Raw genomic sequence first — 16,640 nt, 5'->3', positions numbered from 1 at the left:
CATATCCTCCTTGTCTCACTGGAACGTACCAACGCAGAACTCCACACAAATATGCCCTGAACCTGTACCGCTTCATAACCTCCCTGCCTCACTGGAACGTACCAATGCAGAACTCCACACAAATATGCCCTGAACCTGTACCCGTCCATAACCTCCCTGTCTCATTGGATCGTCCCACAGCAGAACTCCACACAAATATGCCATGAACCGGTACCCTCCATAACCTCCCTGTCTCACTGGAAAGTACCAATGCAGAACTCCACACAAATATGCCCTGAACCTGTACCCGACCATAACCTCCTTGTCTCAATGGAACGTACCACTGCAGAACTCAACACAAAAATGCCCTGAACCTGTACCCTCCATAACCTCCCTGTCTCACTGGAACGTACCAATGCAGAACTCCACACAAATGTGCCCTGAACCTGTACCCCTCCATATCCTCCCTGTCTCACTGGAAAATACCAAAGCAGAACTCCACACAAATATGCCCTGAACCTGTAAACCTCCATAACGTCCCTGTCTCACTGGAACGTACCAATGCAGAATTCCACACAAATATGCCCTGAACGTGTACCCGCCAATAACCTCGTTGTTTCACTGGAACGCACCAATGCAGAACGCCACACAAATTTGCCCTCAACCTGTACCCCTCAATAAACTCCCTGTCTCACTGGAACGTACCAATGCAGAACTCCACTCAAATATGCCCTGATCCTGTACCGTGCATAGTCTCCCTGTCTCACTGGAACGTACCAATGCAGAATTCCACACTAATATGCCCTGAACGTGTACCCGCCCATAACCTCCTTGTCTCCCTGGAACGCACCAATGCAGAACTCCACACAAATTTGCCCTGAACCTGTACCCCTCAATAACCTCCCTGTCTCACTGGAACGTACCAATGCAGAACTCCACACAAATATGCCCTGAACCTGTACCCCTCCATAACTTCCCTGTCTCACTGGAACGTACCATTGCAGAACACCACACAAATATGCCTGGAACCTGTACCCCTCCATAACCTCCTTGTCTCACTGGAACGTACCACTGCAGAACTCCACACAAATATGCCCTGAACCTGTACCCTCCATAACCTCCCTGTCTCACTGGAACGTACCAATGCAGAACTCCACACAAATATGCCCTGAACCTGTACCCCTCCATAACTTCCCTGTCGCACTGGAATGCACAAATGCCGAACTCCACTCAAATATGCCCTGAACCTGTACCCCTCCATAACCTTCTGTCTCACTGGGACGTACCATTGCAGAACACCACACAAATATGCCCTGAAAGTGTAACCGCCCATAACCTCATTGTATCACTGGAACGCACCAATGCAGAACTCCACACAAATTTGCACTGAACCTGTACCCCTCAATAACCTCCCTGTCTCACTGGAACGTACCAATGCAGAGCTCCACTCAAATATGCCCTGATCCTGTACCGTGCATAATCTCCCTGTCTCACTGGAACGTACCAATGCAGAATTCCACACAAATATGCCCTGAACGTGTACCCGCCCATAACCTCCTTGTCTCACTGGAACGCACCAATGCAGAACTCCACACAAATTTGCCCTGAACCTGTACCCCTCCATAACCTCCCTGTCTCACTGGAATGTACCAATGCAGAACTCCAAACAAATATGCCCTGAACCTGTACCCCTCCATAACCTCCCTGTCTCACTGGAACGTACCATTGCAGAACACCACACAAATATGCCCTGAACCTGAACCCATCCATAACCTCCCTGTCTCACTGGAACGTACCAATGCAGAACTCCACACAAATATGCCATGAACCTGTACCCCTCCATAATCTTCTGTCTCACTGGAACGTACCATTGCAGAACACCACACAAATATGCCCTGAAAGTGTAACCGCCCATAACCTCTTTGTCTCACTGGAACGCACCAATGCAGAACTCCACACAAATTTGCCCTGAACCTGTACCCCTCCATAACCTCCCTGTCTCACTGGAACGTACCAATGCAGAACTCCACCCAAACATGCCCTGAACCTGTAACCCTCCATAACCTCGATGTCTCACTGGAACGCACCAATGCCGAACTCCACTCAAATATGCCCTGATCCAGTACCGTGCATAACCTCCCTGTCTCACTGGAACGTACCATTGCAGATCACCACACAAATATGCCCTGAACCTGTACCCCTCCATAAACTCCCTGTCTCACTGGAACGTACCAATGCAGAACTCCACACAAATATGCCCTGAAACTGTACCCGTCCATAACCTCTCTGTCTCATTGGATCGTCCCACTGCAGAACTCCACACAAATATGCCATGAACCGGTACCCTCCATAACCTCTCTGTCTCACTGGAAAGCACCAATGCAGAACTCCACACAAATATGCCCTGAACCTGTACCCGACCATAACCTCCTTGTCTCAGTGGAATGTACCACTGCTGAACTCCACACAAATATGCCCTGAACCTGTACCCTCCATAACCTCCCTGTCTCACTGGAACGTACCAATGCAGAACTACACACAAATATGCCCTGAACCTGTACCCCTCCATAAACTCCCTGTCTCACTGGAACGTACCAAAGCAGAACTCGACACAAATATGCCCTGAACCTGTACCCTCCATAACCTCCCTGTCTCACTGGAACGTACCAATGCAGAACTACACACAAATATGCCCTGAACCTGTAGCCCTCCATAACCTCCCTGTCTAACTGGAAAGTACCAATGCAGATCTCCTCACAAATATGCAGTGAACCTGTACCCCTCCATAACTTCCCTGTCTCACTGGAACGCAGCAATGCCGAACTCCACTCAAATATGCCCTGAACCTGTACCCCTCCATAACCTTCTGTCTCACTGGAACGTACCACTGCAGAACTCCACACAACTATGCCCTGAACCTGTACCCGACCATAACCTCCCTGTCTCACTGGAACGCACCAATGCCGAACTCCACTCAGATATGCCCTGAACCTGTACCCCTCCATAATCTTCTGTCTCACTGGAACGTACCATTGCAGAACACCACACAAATATGCCCTGTAAGTGTAACCGCCCATAACCTCTTTGTCTCACAGGAACGCACCAATGCAGAACTCCACACAAATTTGCCCTGATCCTGTACCCCTCCATAACCTCCCTGTCTCACTGGAACGTACCAATGCAGAACTCCACACAAATATGCCCTGAACCTGCACCCTCCATAACCTCCGTGACTCACTGGAACGTACAAATGCAGAACTACACTCAAATATGCCCTGAACGTCTACCCGCTCATAAGCTCCTTGTCTCACTGGAACGTACCAATGCAGAACTCCACACAAATATGCCCTGAACCTGTACCCCTCCATAACCTCCCTGTCTCACTGGAACGTACCATTGCAGAACACTTCAAAAATATGCCCTGAAATTGTACCCGCCCATAACCTCCTTGTCTCACTGGAACGCACCAATGCAGAACTCCACAGAAATTTGACCTGAACCTGTACCCCTCCATAACCTCCCTGTCTCACTGGAACGCACCAATGCCGAACTCCACTCAAATATGCCCTGAGCCTGTACCCCTCCATAACCTTCTGTCTCACTGGAACGTACCAATGAAGAACACCACACAAATATGCCCTGAACCTGTAACCTCCATAACTTCCCTGTCTCACTGGAACGTACCAATGCAGAACTACACACAAATATGCTCTGAACCTGTACCCCTCCATAACCTCCCTGTCTCACTGGAACGCACCAATGCCGAACTCCACACAAATATGCCCTGAGCCTGTACCCGTCCATAACCTCCCTGTCTCACTGGAAAGTACCAGTTCAGAACACCACACAAATATGCCGTGAAAGTGTAACCGCCCATAACCTCCTTGTCTCACTGGAACGCACCAATGCAGAACTCCACACAAATTTGCCCTGTACCTGTACCCCTCCATAACCTCCCTGTCTCACTGGAACGTACCAATGCAGAACTCCACACAAATATGCCCTGAACCTGTACCCTCCATAACCTCCCTGACTCACCGGAACGTACAAATGCAGAACTACACTCAAATATGCCCTGAACCTGTACCCCTCCATAACCTCCCAGTCTCTCTGGAACGTACCACTGCAGAACACCACGTAAATATGCCCTGAACGTGTACCCGCCCATAACCTCCTTGTCTCACTGGAACGTTTGCAATGCAGAACTACAAACAAATATGCCCTGAACCTGTACCCCTCCATAACCTCCCTGTCTCACTGGAGCGTACTAATGCAGAACTCCACACAAATATGCCCTGAACCTGTACCCCTCCATAAACTCCCTGTCTCACTGGAACGCACCAGTGCCGAACTCCACTCAAATATGCCCTGATCCTGTACCGTGCATCACCTCCCTGTTTCACTGGAACGTACCATTGCAGAACACCAAACAAATATGCCTTGAACCTGTACCCCTCCATAACCTCCCTGTCTCACTGGAACGTACCAATGCCGAACTCCACACAAATATGCCCTGAACCTGTACCCGTCCATAAACTCCCTGTCTCATTGGATCGTCCCACTGCAGAACTCCACACAAATATGCCATGAACCGGCACCCTCCATAACCTCCCTGTCTCACTGGAAAGTACCAATGCAGTACTCCACACAAATATGCCCTGAACCTGTACCCGACCATAACCTCCTTGTCTCAATGCAACATACCACTGCAGAACTCCACACAAAAATGCCCTGAACCTGTACCCTCCATAACCTCCCTGTCTCACTGGAACGTACCAATGCAGAACTCCACTCAAATATGCCCTGATCCTGTACCGTGCATAACCTCCCTGTCTCACTGGAAATTACAAATGCAGAGTTCCACAGAAATATGCCCTGAACGTGTACCCGCCCATAAACTCCTTGTCTCACTGGAACGCACCATTGCAGAACTCCACACAAATATGCCCTGAACCTGTACCCTCCATAACCTCCCTGTCTCACTGGAACGTACCAATGCAGAACTCCACACAAATATGCCATGAACCGGTACCCTCCATAACCTCCCTGTCTCACTGGAAAGTACCAATGCAGAACTCAACACAAATATGCCCTGAACCTGTACCCTCCTTAACCTCCCTGTCTCACTGGAACGTACCAATGCAGAACTACAAACAAATATGACGTGAACCTGTTACAGCTCCATAACCTCCCTGTCTCACTGGAACGTACGAATGCAGAACTCCACACAAATATGCCCTGAACCTGTACCCCTCCATAACTTCCCTGTCTCACTGGATAGCACCAATGCCGAACTCCACTCAAATATGCCCTGAACCTGTAGCCCTCCATAACCTCCCTGTCTAACTGGAAAGTACCAATGCAGAACTCCTCACAAATATGCAGTGAACCTGTACCCCTCCATAACTTCCCTGTCTCACTGGAACGCAGCAATGCCGAACTCCACTCAAATATGCCCTGAACCTGTACCCCTCCATAACCTTCTGTCTCACTGGAACGTACCACTGCAGAACTCCACACAACTATGCCCTGAACCTGTACCCGACCATAACCTCCCTGTCTCACTGGAACGCACCAATGCCGAACTCCACTCAGATATGCCCTGAACCTGTACCCCTCCATAATCTTCTGTCTCACTGGAACGTACCATTGCAGAACACCACACAAATATGCCCTGTAAGTGTAACCGCCCATAACCTCTTTGTCTCACAGGAACGCACCAATGCAGAACTCCACACAAATTTGCCCTGATCCTGTACCCCTCCATAACCTCCCTGTCTCACTGGAACGTACCAATGCAGAACTCCACACAAATATGCCCTGAACCTGCACCCTCCATAACCTCCGTGACTCACTGGAACGTACAAATGCAGAACTACACTCAAATATGCCCTGAACGTCTACCCGCTCATAAGCTCCTTGTCTCACTGGAACGTACCAATGCAGAACTCCACACAAATATGCCCTGAACCTGTACCCTCCATAACTTCCCTGTCTCACTGGAACGTACCAGTGCAGACCTACACACAAATATGCCCTGAACCTGTCCCCCTCCATAACCTCCCTGTCTCACTGGAACGTACCATTGCAGAACACTTCAAAAATATGCCCTGAAATTGTACCCGCCCATAACCTCCTTGTCTCACTGGAACGCACCAATGCAGAACTCCACAGAAATTTGACCTGAACCTGTACCCCTCCATAACCTCCCTGTCTCACTGGAACGCACCAATGCCGAACTCCACTCAAATATGCCCTGAGCCTGTACCCCTCCATAACCTTCTGTCTCACTGGAACGTACCAATGAAGAACACCACACAAATATGCCCTGAACCTGTAACCTCCATAACTTCCCTGTCTCACTGGAACGTACCAATGCAGAACTACACACAAATATGCTCTGAACCTGTACCCCTCCATAACCTCCCTGTCTCACTGGAACGCACCAATGCCGAACTCCACACAAATATGCCCTGAGCCTGTACCCGTCCATAACCTCCCTGTCTCACTGGAAAGTACCAGTTCAGAACACCACACAAATATGCCGTGAAAGTGTAACCGCCCATAACCTCCTTGTCTCACTGGAACGCACCAATGCAGAACTCCACACAAATTTGCCCTGTACCTGTACCCCTCCATAACCTCCCTGTCTCACTGGAACGTACCAATGCAGAACTCCACACAAATATGCCCTGAACCTGTACCCTCCATAACCTCCCTGACTCACCGGAACGTACAAATGCAGAACTACACTCAAATATGCCCTGAACCTGTACCCCTCCATAACCTCCCAGTCTCTCTGGAACGTACCACTGCAGAACACCACGTAAATATGCCCTGAACGTGTACCCGCCCATAACCTCCTTGTCTCACTGGAACGTTTGCAATGCAGAACTACAAACAAATATGCCCTGAACCTGTACCCCTCCATAACCTCCCTGTCTCACTGGAGCGTACTAATGCAGAACTCCACACAAATATGCCCTGAACCTGTACCCCTCCATAAACTCCCTGTCTCACTGGAACGCACCAGTGCCGAACTCCACTCAAATATGCCCTGATCCTGTACCGTGCATCACCTCCCTGTTTCACTGGAACGTACCATTGCAGAACACCAAACAAATATGCCTTGAACCTGTACCCCTCCATAACCTCCCTGTCTCACTGGAACGTACCAATGCCGAACTCCACACAAATATGCCCTGAACCTGTACCCGTCCATAACCTCCCTGTCTCATTGGATCGTCCCACTGCAGAACTCCACACAAATATGCCATGAACCGGCACCCTCCATAACCTCCCTGTCTCACTGGAAAGTACCAATGCAGTACTCCACACAAATATGCCCTGAACCTGTACCCGACCATAACCTGCTTGTCTCAATGCAACGTACCACTGCAGAACTCCACACAAAAATGCCCTGAACCTGTACCCTCCATAACCTCCCTGTCTCACTGGAACGTACCAATGCAGAACTCCACTCAAATATGCCCTGATCCTGTACCGTGCATAACCTCCCTGTCTCACTGGAAATTACAAATGCAGAGTTCCACAGAAATATGCCCTGAACGTGTACCCGCCCATAAACTCCTTGTCTCACTGGAACGCACCATTGCAGAACTCCACACAAATATGCCCTGAACCTGTACCCTCCATAACCTCCCTGTCTCACTGGAACGTACCAATGCAGAACTCCACACAAATATGCCATGAACCGGTACCCTCCATAACCTCCCTGTCTCACTGGAAAGTACCAATGCAGAACTCAACACAAATATGCCCTGAACCTGTACCCTCCTTAACCTCCCTGTCTCACTGGAACGTACCAATGCAGAACTACAAACAAATATGACGTGAACCTGTACAGCTCCATAACCTCCCTGTCTCACTGGAACGTACGAATGCAGAACTCCACACAAATATGCCCTGAACCTGTACCCCTCCATAACTTCCCTGTCTCACTGGATAGCACCAATGCCGAACTCCACTCAAATATGCCCTGAACCTGTACCCCTCCATAACCTCCCTGTCTCACTGGAACGTACCGCTGAAGAACACCACACAAATATGCCCTGAACGTATACCCGCTCATAAGCTCCTTGTCTCACTGGAACGTACCAACGCAGAACTCCACACAAATATGCCCTGAACCTGTACCCTCCATAACCTCCCTGTCTCACTGGAACGTAACAATGCAGAACTACACACAAATATGCCCTGAACCTGTACCCCTCCATAACCTCCCTGTCTCACTGGAACGAACCAATGCCGAACTCCACTCAAATATGCCCTGATCCAGTACCGTGCATAACTTCCTGTCTCACTGGAACGTACCATTGCAGAACACCACACAAATATGCCCTGAACCTGTACCCGTCCATAACGTCCCTGTCTCATTGGATCGTCCCACTGCAGAACTCCACACAAATATTCCATGAACCGGTACCCTCCATAACCTCCCTGTCTCACTGTAAAGTACCAATGCAGAACACCACACAAATATGCCCTGAAAGTGTAACCGCCCATAACCTCCTTGTCTCACTGGAACGCACCAAGGCAGAACTCCACACAAATTTGCCCTGAACCTGTACCCCTCCATAACCTCCCTGTCTCACTGGAACGTACCAATGCAGAACTCCACACAAATATGCCCTGAACCTGTACCCTCCATAACCTCCCTGACTCACCGGAACGTACAAATGCAGAACTACATTCATATATGCCCTGAACCTGTACCCCTCCATAACCTCCCAGTCTCACTGGAACGTACCATTGCAGAACACCACACAAATATGCCCTGAACTTCTACCCGCTCATAAGCTACCTGTATCACTGGAACGTACCAATGCAGAACTCCACACAAATATGCCATGAACCGGTACCCTCCATAACCTCCCTGTCTCACTGGAAAGTACCAATGCAGAACTCCATACAAATATGCCCTAAACCTGTACCCGACCATAACCTCCCTGTCTCACTTGAACATACCACTGCAGAACTCCACACAAATATGCCCTGAAACTGTACCCTCCATAACCTCCCTGTCTCACTGGAACGTACCAATGCAGAACTCCACTCAAATATGCCCTGAACCTGTACCCCTCCATAACCTACGGTCTCACTGGAACGTACCATTGCAGAACACCACACAAATATGCCCTGAAAGTGTAACCGCCCATAACCTCCTTGTCTCACTGGAACGCACCAATGTAGAACTCCACACAAATTTGCCCTGAACCTGTACCCCTCAATAACCTCCCTGTCTCACTGGAACGCACCAATGCCGAACTCCACTCAAATATGCCCTGAACCTGTACCCCTCCATAACCTCCCTGTCTCACTGGAACGTAACAATGCAGAACTACACACAAATATGCCCTGAACCTGTACCCCTCCATAACCTCCCTGTCTCACTGGAACGAACCAATGCCGAACTCCACTCAAATATGCCCTGATCCAGTACCGTGCATAACCTCCCTGTCTCACTGGACCGTACCATTGCAGAACACCACACAAATATGCCCAGAACCTGTACCCGTCCATAACGTCCCTGTCTCATTGGATCGTCCCACTGCAGAACTCCACACAAATATGCCATGAACCGGTACCCTCCATAACCTCCCTGTCTCACTGTAAAGTACCAATGCAGAACACCACACAAATATGCCCTGAAAGTGTAACCGCCCATAACCTCCTTGTCTCACTGGAACGCACCAATGCAGAACTCCACACAAATTTGCCCTGAACCTGTACCCCTCCATAACCTCCCTGTCTCACTGGAACGTACCAATGCAGAACTCCACACAAATATGCCCTGAACCTGTACCCTCCATAACCTCCCTGACTCACCGGAACGTACAATTGCAGAACTACATTCATATATGCCCTGAACCTGTACCCCTCCATAACCTCCCAGTCTCACTGGAACGTACCATTGCAGAACACAACACAAATATGCCCTGAACGTCTACCCGCTCTTAAGCTACCTGTCTCACTGGAACGTACCAATGCAGAACTCCACACAAATATGCCATGAACCGGTACCCTCCATAACCTCCCTGTCTCACTGGAAATTACCAATGCAGAACTCCATACAAATATGCCCTGAAAGTGTAACCGCCCATAACCTCCTTGTCTCACTGGAACGCACCAATGCAGAACTCCACTCAAATTTGCCCTGAACCTGTACCCCTCAATAACCTCCCTGTCTCACTGGAACGTACCAATGCCGAACTCCACTCAAATATGCCCTGATCCAGTACCGTTCCATAACCTCCCTGTCACTCTGGAACGTACCACTGCAGAACACCACGTAAATATGCCCTGAACGTGTACCCGCCCATAACCTCCTTGTCTCACTGGAACGTACCAACGCAGAACTCCACACAAATATGCCCTGAACCTGTACCCTCCACAAACTCCCTGTCTCACTGGAACGTTTGCAATGCAGAACTACAAACAAATATGCCCTGAACCTGTACCCCTCCATAACCTCCCTGTCTCACTGGAGCGTACTAATGCAGAACTCCACACAAATATGCCCTGAACCTGTACCCCTCCATAACTTCCCTGTCTCACTGGAACGCACCAATGCCGAACTCCACTCTAATATGCCCTGAAACTGTATCACTCCATAACCTTCTGTCTCACTGGAAAGTAACATTGCAGAACACCACACAAATATGCCCTGAAAGTGTACCCGCCCATAACCGCCCTGTCTCACTGGAAAGTACCAATTCAGAACACCACACAAATATACCGTGAAAGTGTAACCGCCCATAACCTCCTTGTCTCACTGGAACGCACCAATGCAGAACTCCACACAAATTTGCCCTGAACCTGTACCCCTCCATAACCTCCCTGTCTCACTGGAACGTACCAATGCAGAACTCCACACAAATATGCCCTGAACCTGTACCCTCCATAACCTCCCTGACTCACCGGAACGTACAAATGCAGAACTACACTCAAATATGCCCTGAACCTGTACCCCTCCATAACCTCCCAGTCTCTCTGGAACGTACCACTGCAGAACACCACGTAAATATGCCCTGAACGTGTACCCGCCCATAACCTCCTTGTCTCACTGGAACGTACCAACGCAGAACTCCACACAATTATGCCCTGAACCTGTACCCTCCACAACCTCCCTGTCTCACTGGAACGTTTGCAATGCAGAACTACAAACAAATATGCCCTGAACCTGTACCCCTCCATAACCTCCCTGTCTCACTGGAGCGTACTAATGCAGAACTCCACACAAATATGCCCTGAACCTGTACCCCTCCATAACTTCCCTGTCTCACTGGAACGCACCAATGCCGAACTCCACTCTAATATGCCCTGAAACTGTATCACTCCATAACCTTCTGTCTCACTGGAAAGTACCATTGCAGAACACCACACAAATATGCCCTGAAAGTGTACCCGCCCATAACCTCCTTGTCTCACTGGAACGCACCAATGCAGAACTCCACACAAATTTGCCCTGAAAGTGTACCCGTCCATAACCTCCTTGTCTCACTGGAAAGCACCAATGCCGAACTCCACTCAAATATGCCCTGATCCTGTACCGTGCATCACCTCCCTGTTTCACTGGAACGTACCATTGCAGAACACCAAACAAATATGCCTTGAACCTGTAGCCCTCCATAACCTCCCTGTCTCACTGGAACGTACCAATGCAGAACTCCACACAAATATGCCCTGAACCTGTACCCGTCCATAACCTCCCTGTCTCATTGGATCGTCCCACTGCAGAACTCCACACAAATATGCCATGAACCGGCACCCACCATAACCTCCCTGTCTCACTGGAAAGTACCAATGCAGAACTCCACACAAATATGCCCTGAACCTGTACCCGACCATAACCTCCTTGTCTCAATGCAACGTACCACTGCAGAACTCCACACAAAAATGCCCTGAACCTGTACCCTCCATAACCTCCCTGTCTCACTGGAACGTACCAATGCAGAACTCCACTCAAATATGCCCTGATCCTGTACCGTGCATAACCACCCTGTCTCACTGGAAATTACAAATGCAGAATTCCACAGAAATATGCCCTGAACGTGTACCCGCCCATAACCTCCTTGTCTCACTGGAACGCACCATTGCGGAACTCCACACATATATGCCCTGAAACTGTACCCTCCATAACCTCCCTGTCTCACTGGAACGTACCAATGCAGAACTCCACACAAATATGCCATGAACCGGTTCCCTCCATAACCTCCCTGTCTCACTGGAAAGTACCAATGCAGAACTCAACACAAATATGCCCTGAACCTGTACCCTCCTTAACCTCCCTGTCTCACTGGAACGTACCAATGCAGAACTACAAACAAATATGACGTGAAGCTGTACAGCTCCATAACCTCCCTGTCTCACTGGAACGTACGAATGCAGAACTCCACACAAATATGCCCTGAACCTGTACCCCTCCATAACTTCCCTGTCTCACTGGAAAGCACCAATGCCGAACTCCACTCAAATATGCCCTGAACCTGTACCCCTCCATAACCTCCCTGTCTCACTGGAACGTACCGCTGAAGAACACCACACAAATATGCCCTGAACGTGTACCCGCTCATAAGCTCCTTGTCTCACTGGAACGTACCAACGCAGAACTCCACACAAATATGCCATGAACCTGTACCCTCCATAACCTCCCTGTCTCACTGGAACGTAACAATGCAGAACTACACACAAATATGCCCTGAACCTGTACCCCTCCATAACCTCCCTGTCTCACTGGAACGAACCAATGCCGAACTCCACTCAAATATGCCCTGATCCAGTACCGTGCATAACCTCCCTGTCTCACTGGAACGTACCATTGCAGAACACCACACAAATATGCCCAGAACCTGTACCCGTCCATAACGTCCCTGTCTCATTGGATCGTCCCACTGCAGAACTCCACACAAATATGCCATGAACCGGTACCCTGCATAACCTCCCTGTCTCACTGTAAAGTACCAATGCAGAACACCACACAAATATGCCCTGAAAGTGTAACCGCCCATAACCTCCTTGTCTCACTGGAACGCACCAATGCAGTACTCCACACAAATTTGCCCTGAACCTGTACCCCTCCATAACCTCCCTGTCTCACTGGAACGTACCAATGCAGAACTCCACACAAATATGCCCTGAACCTGTACACTCCATAACCTCCCTGACTCACCGGAACGTACAAATGCAGAACTACATTCATATATGCCCTGAACCTGTACCCCTCCATAACCTCCCAGTCTCACTGGAACGTACCATTGCAGAACACCACACAAATATGCCCTGAACTTCTACCCGCTCATAAGCTACCTGTATCACTGGAACGTACCAATGCAGAACTCCACACAAATATGCCATGAACCGGTACCCTCCATAACCTCCCTGTCTCACTGGAAAGTACCAATGCAGAACTCCATACAAATATGCCCTAAACCTGTACCCGACCATAACCTCCCTGTCTCACTTGAACATACCACTGCAGAACTCCACACAAATATGCCCTGAAACTGTACCCTCCATAACCTCCCTGTCTCACTGGAACGTACCAATGCAGAACTCCACTCAAATATGCCCTGAACCTGTACCCCTCCATAACCTACGGTCTCACTGGAAAGTACCATTGCAGAACACCACACAAATATGCCCTGAAAGTGTAACCGCCCATAACCTCCTTGTCTCACTGGAACGCACCAATGCAGAACTCCACACAAATTTGCCCTGAACCTGTACCCCTCAATAACCTCCCTGTCTCACTGGAACGCACCAATGCCGAACTCCACTCAAATATGCCCTGAACCTGTACCCCTCCATAACTTCCCTGTCTCACTGGAAAGCACCAATGCCGAACTCCACTCAAATATGCCCTGAACCTGTACCCCTCCATAACCTCCCTGTCTCACTGGAACGTACCGCTGAAGAACACCACACAAATATGCCCTGAACGTGTACCCGCTCATAAGCTCCTTGTCTCACTGGAACGTACCAACGCAGAACTCCACACAAATATGCCATGAACCTGTACCCTCCATAACCTCCCTGTCTCACTGGAACGTAACAATGCAGAACTACACACAAATATGCCCTGAACCTGTACCCCTCCATAACCTCCCTGTCTCACTGGAACGAACCAATGCCGAACTCCACTCAAATATGCCCTGATCCAGTACCGTGCATAACCTCCCTGTCTCACTGGAACGTACCATTGCAGAACACCACACAAATATGCCCAGAACCTGTACCCGTCCATAACGTCCCTGTCTCATTGGATCGTCCCACTGCAGAACTCCACACAAATATGCCATGAACCGGTACCCTGCATAACCTCCCTGTCTCACTGTAAAGTACCAATGCAGAACACCACACAAATATGCCCTGAAAGTGTAACCGCCCATAACCTCCTTGTCTCACTGGAACGCACCAATGCAGTACTCCACACAAATTTGCCCTGAACCTGTACCCCTCCATAACCTCCCTGTCTCACTGGAACGTACCAATGCAGAACTCCACACAAATATGCCCTGAACCTGTACACTCCATAACCTCCCTGACTCACCGGAACGTACAAATGCAGAACTACATTCATATATGCCCTGAACCTGTACCCCTCCATAACCTCCCAGTCTCACTGGAACGTACCATTGCAGAACACCACACAAATATGCCCTGAACTTCTACCCGCTCATAAGCTACCTGTATCACTGGAACGTACCAATGCAGAACTCCACACAAATATGCCATGAACCGGTACCCTCCATAACCTCCCTGTCTCACTGGAAAGTACCAATGCAGAACTCCATACAAATATGCCCTAAACCTGTACCCGACTATAACCTCCCTGTCTCACTTGAACATACCACTGCAGAACTCCACACAAATATGCCCTGAAACTGTACCCTCCATAACCTCCCTGTCTCACTGGAACGTACCAATGCAGAACTCCACTCAAATATGCCCTGAACCTGTACCCCTCCATAACCTACGGTCTCACTGGAACGTACCATTGCAGAACACCACACAAATATGCCCTGAAAGTGTAACCGCCCATAACCTCCTTGTCTCACTGGAACGCACCAATGTAGAACTCCACACAAATTTGCCCTGAACCTGTACCCCTCAATAACCTCCCTGTCTCACTGGAACGCACCAATGCCGAACTCCACTCAAATATGCCCTGAACCTGTACCCCTCCATAACCTCCCTGTCTCACTGGAACGTAACAATGCAGAACTACACACAAATATGCCCTGAACCTGTACCCCTCCATAACCTCCCTGTCTCACTGGAACGAACCAATGCCGAACTCCACTCAAATATGCCCTGATCCAGTACCGTGCATAACCTCCCTGTCTCACTGGACCGTACCATTGCAGAACACCACACAAATATGCCCAGAACCTGTACCCGTCCATAACGTCCCTGTCTCATTGGATCGTCCCACTGCAGAACTCCACACAAATATGCCATGAACCGGTACCCTCCATAACCTCCCTGTCTCACTGTAAAGTACCAATGCAGAACACCACACAAATATGCCCTGAAAGTGTAACCGCCCATAACCTCCTTGTCTCACTGGAACGCACCAATGCAGAACTCCACACAAATTTGCCCTGAACCTGTACCCCTCCATAACCTCCCTGTCTCACTGGAACGTACCAATGCAGAACTCCACACAAATATGCCCTGAACCTGTACCCTCCATAACCTCCCTGACTCACCGGAACGTACAATTGCAGAACTACATTCATATATGCCCTGAACCTGTACCCCTCCATAACCTCCCAGTCTCACTGGAACGTACCATTGCAGAACACAACACAAATATGCCCTGAACGTCTACCCGCTCTTAAGCTACCTGTCTCACTGGAACGTACCAATGCAGAACTCCACACAAATATGCCATGAACCGGTACCCTCCATAACCTCCCTGTCTCACTGGAAATTACCAATGCAGAACTCCATACAAATATGCCCTGTAAGTGTAACCGCCCATAACCTCCTTGTCTCACTGGAACGCACCAATGCAGAACTCCACTCAAATTTGCCCTGAACCTGTACCCCTCAATAACCTCCCTGTCTCACTGGAACGTACCAATGCCGAACTCCACTCAAATATGCCCTGATCCAGTACCGTTCCATAACCTCCCTGTCTCACTGGAACGTACCAATGCAGAACTCCACACAAATATGCCCTGAACCTGTACCCTCCATAAACTCCCTGACTCACCGGAACGTACAAATGCAGAACTACACTCAAATATGCCCTGAACCTGTACCCCTCCATATCCTCCCAGACACTCTGGAACGTACCACTGCAGAACACCACGTAAATATGCCCTGAACGTGTACCCGCCCATAACCTCCTTGTCTCACTGGAACGTACCAACGCAGAACTCCACACAAATATGCCCTGAACCTGTACCCTCCACAAACTCCCTGTCTCACTGGAACGTTTGCAATGCAGAACTACAAACAAATATGCCCTGAACCTGTACCCCTCCATAACCTCCCTGTCTCACTGGAGCGTACTAATGCAGAACTCCACACAAATATGCCCTGAACCTGTACCCCTCCATAACTTCCCTGTCTCACTGGAACGCACCAATGCCGAACTCCACTCTAATATGCCCTGAAACTGTATCACT

The sequence above is a fragment of the Hemitrygon akajei genome, unplaced genomic scaffold (assembly GCF_048418815.1).
Source record: "Hemitrygon akajei unplaced genomic scaffold, sHemAka1.3 Scf000097, whole genome shotgun sequence".
NCBI classification, from domain to species: Eukaryota; Metazoa; Chordata; class Chondrichthyes; order Myliobatiformes; family Dasyatidae; genus Hemitrygon; species Hemitrygon akajei.
Note: the sequence above shows the minus strand (reverse complement) of the source record.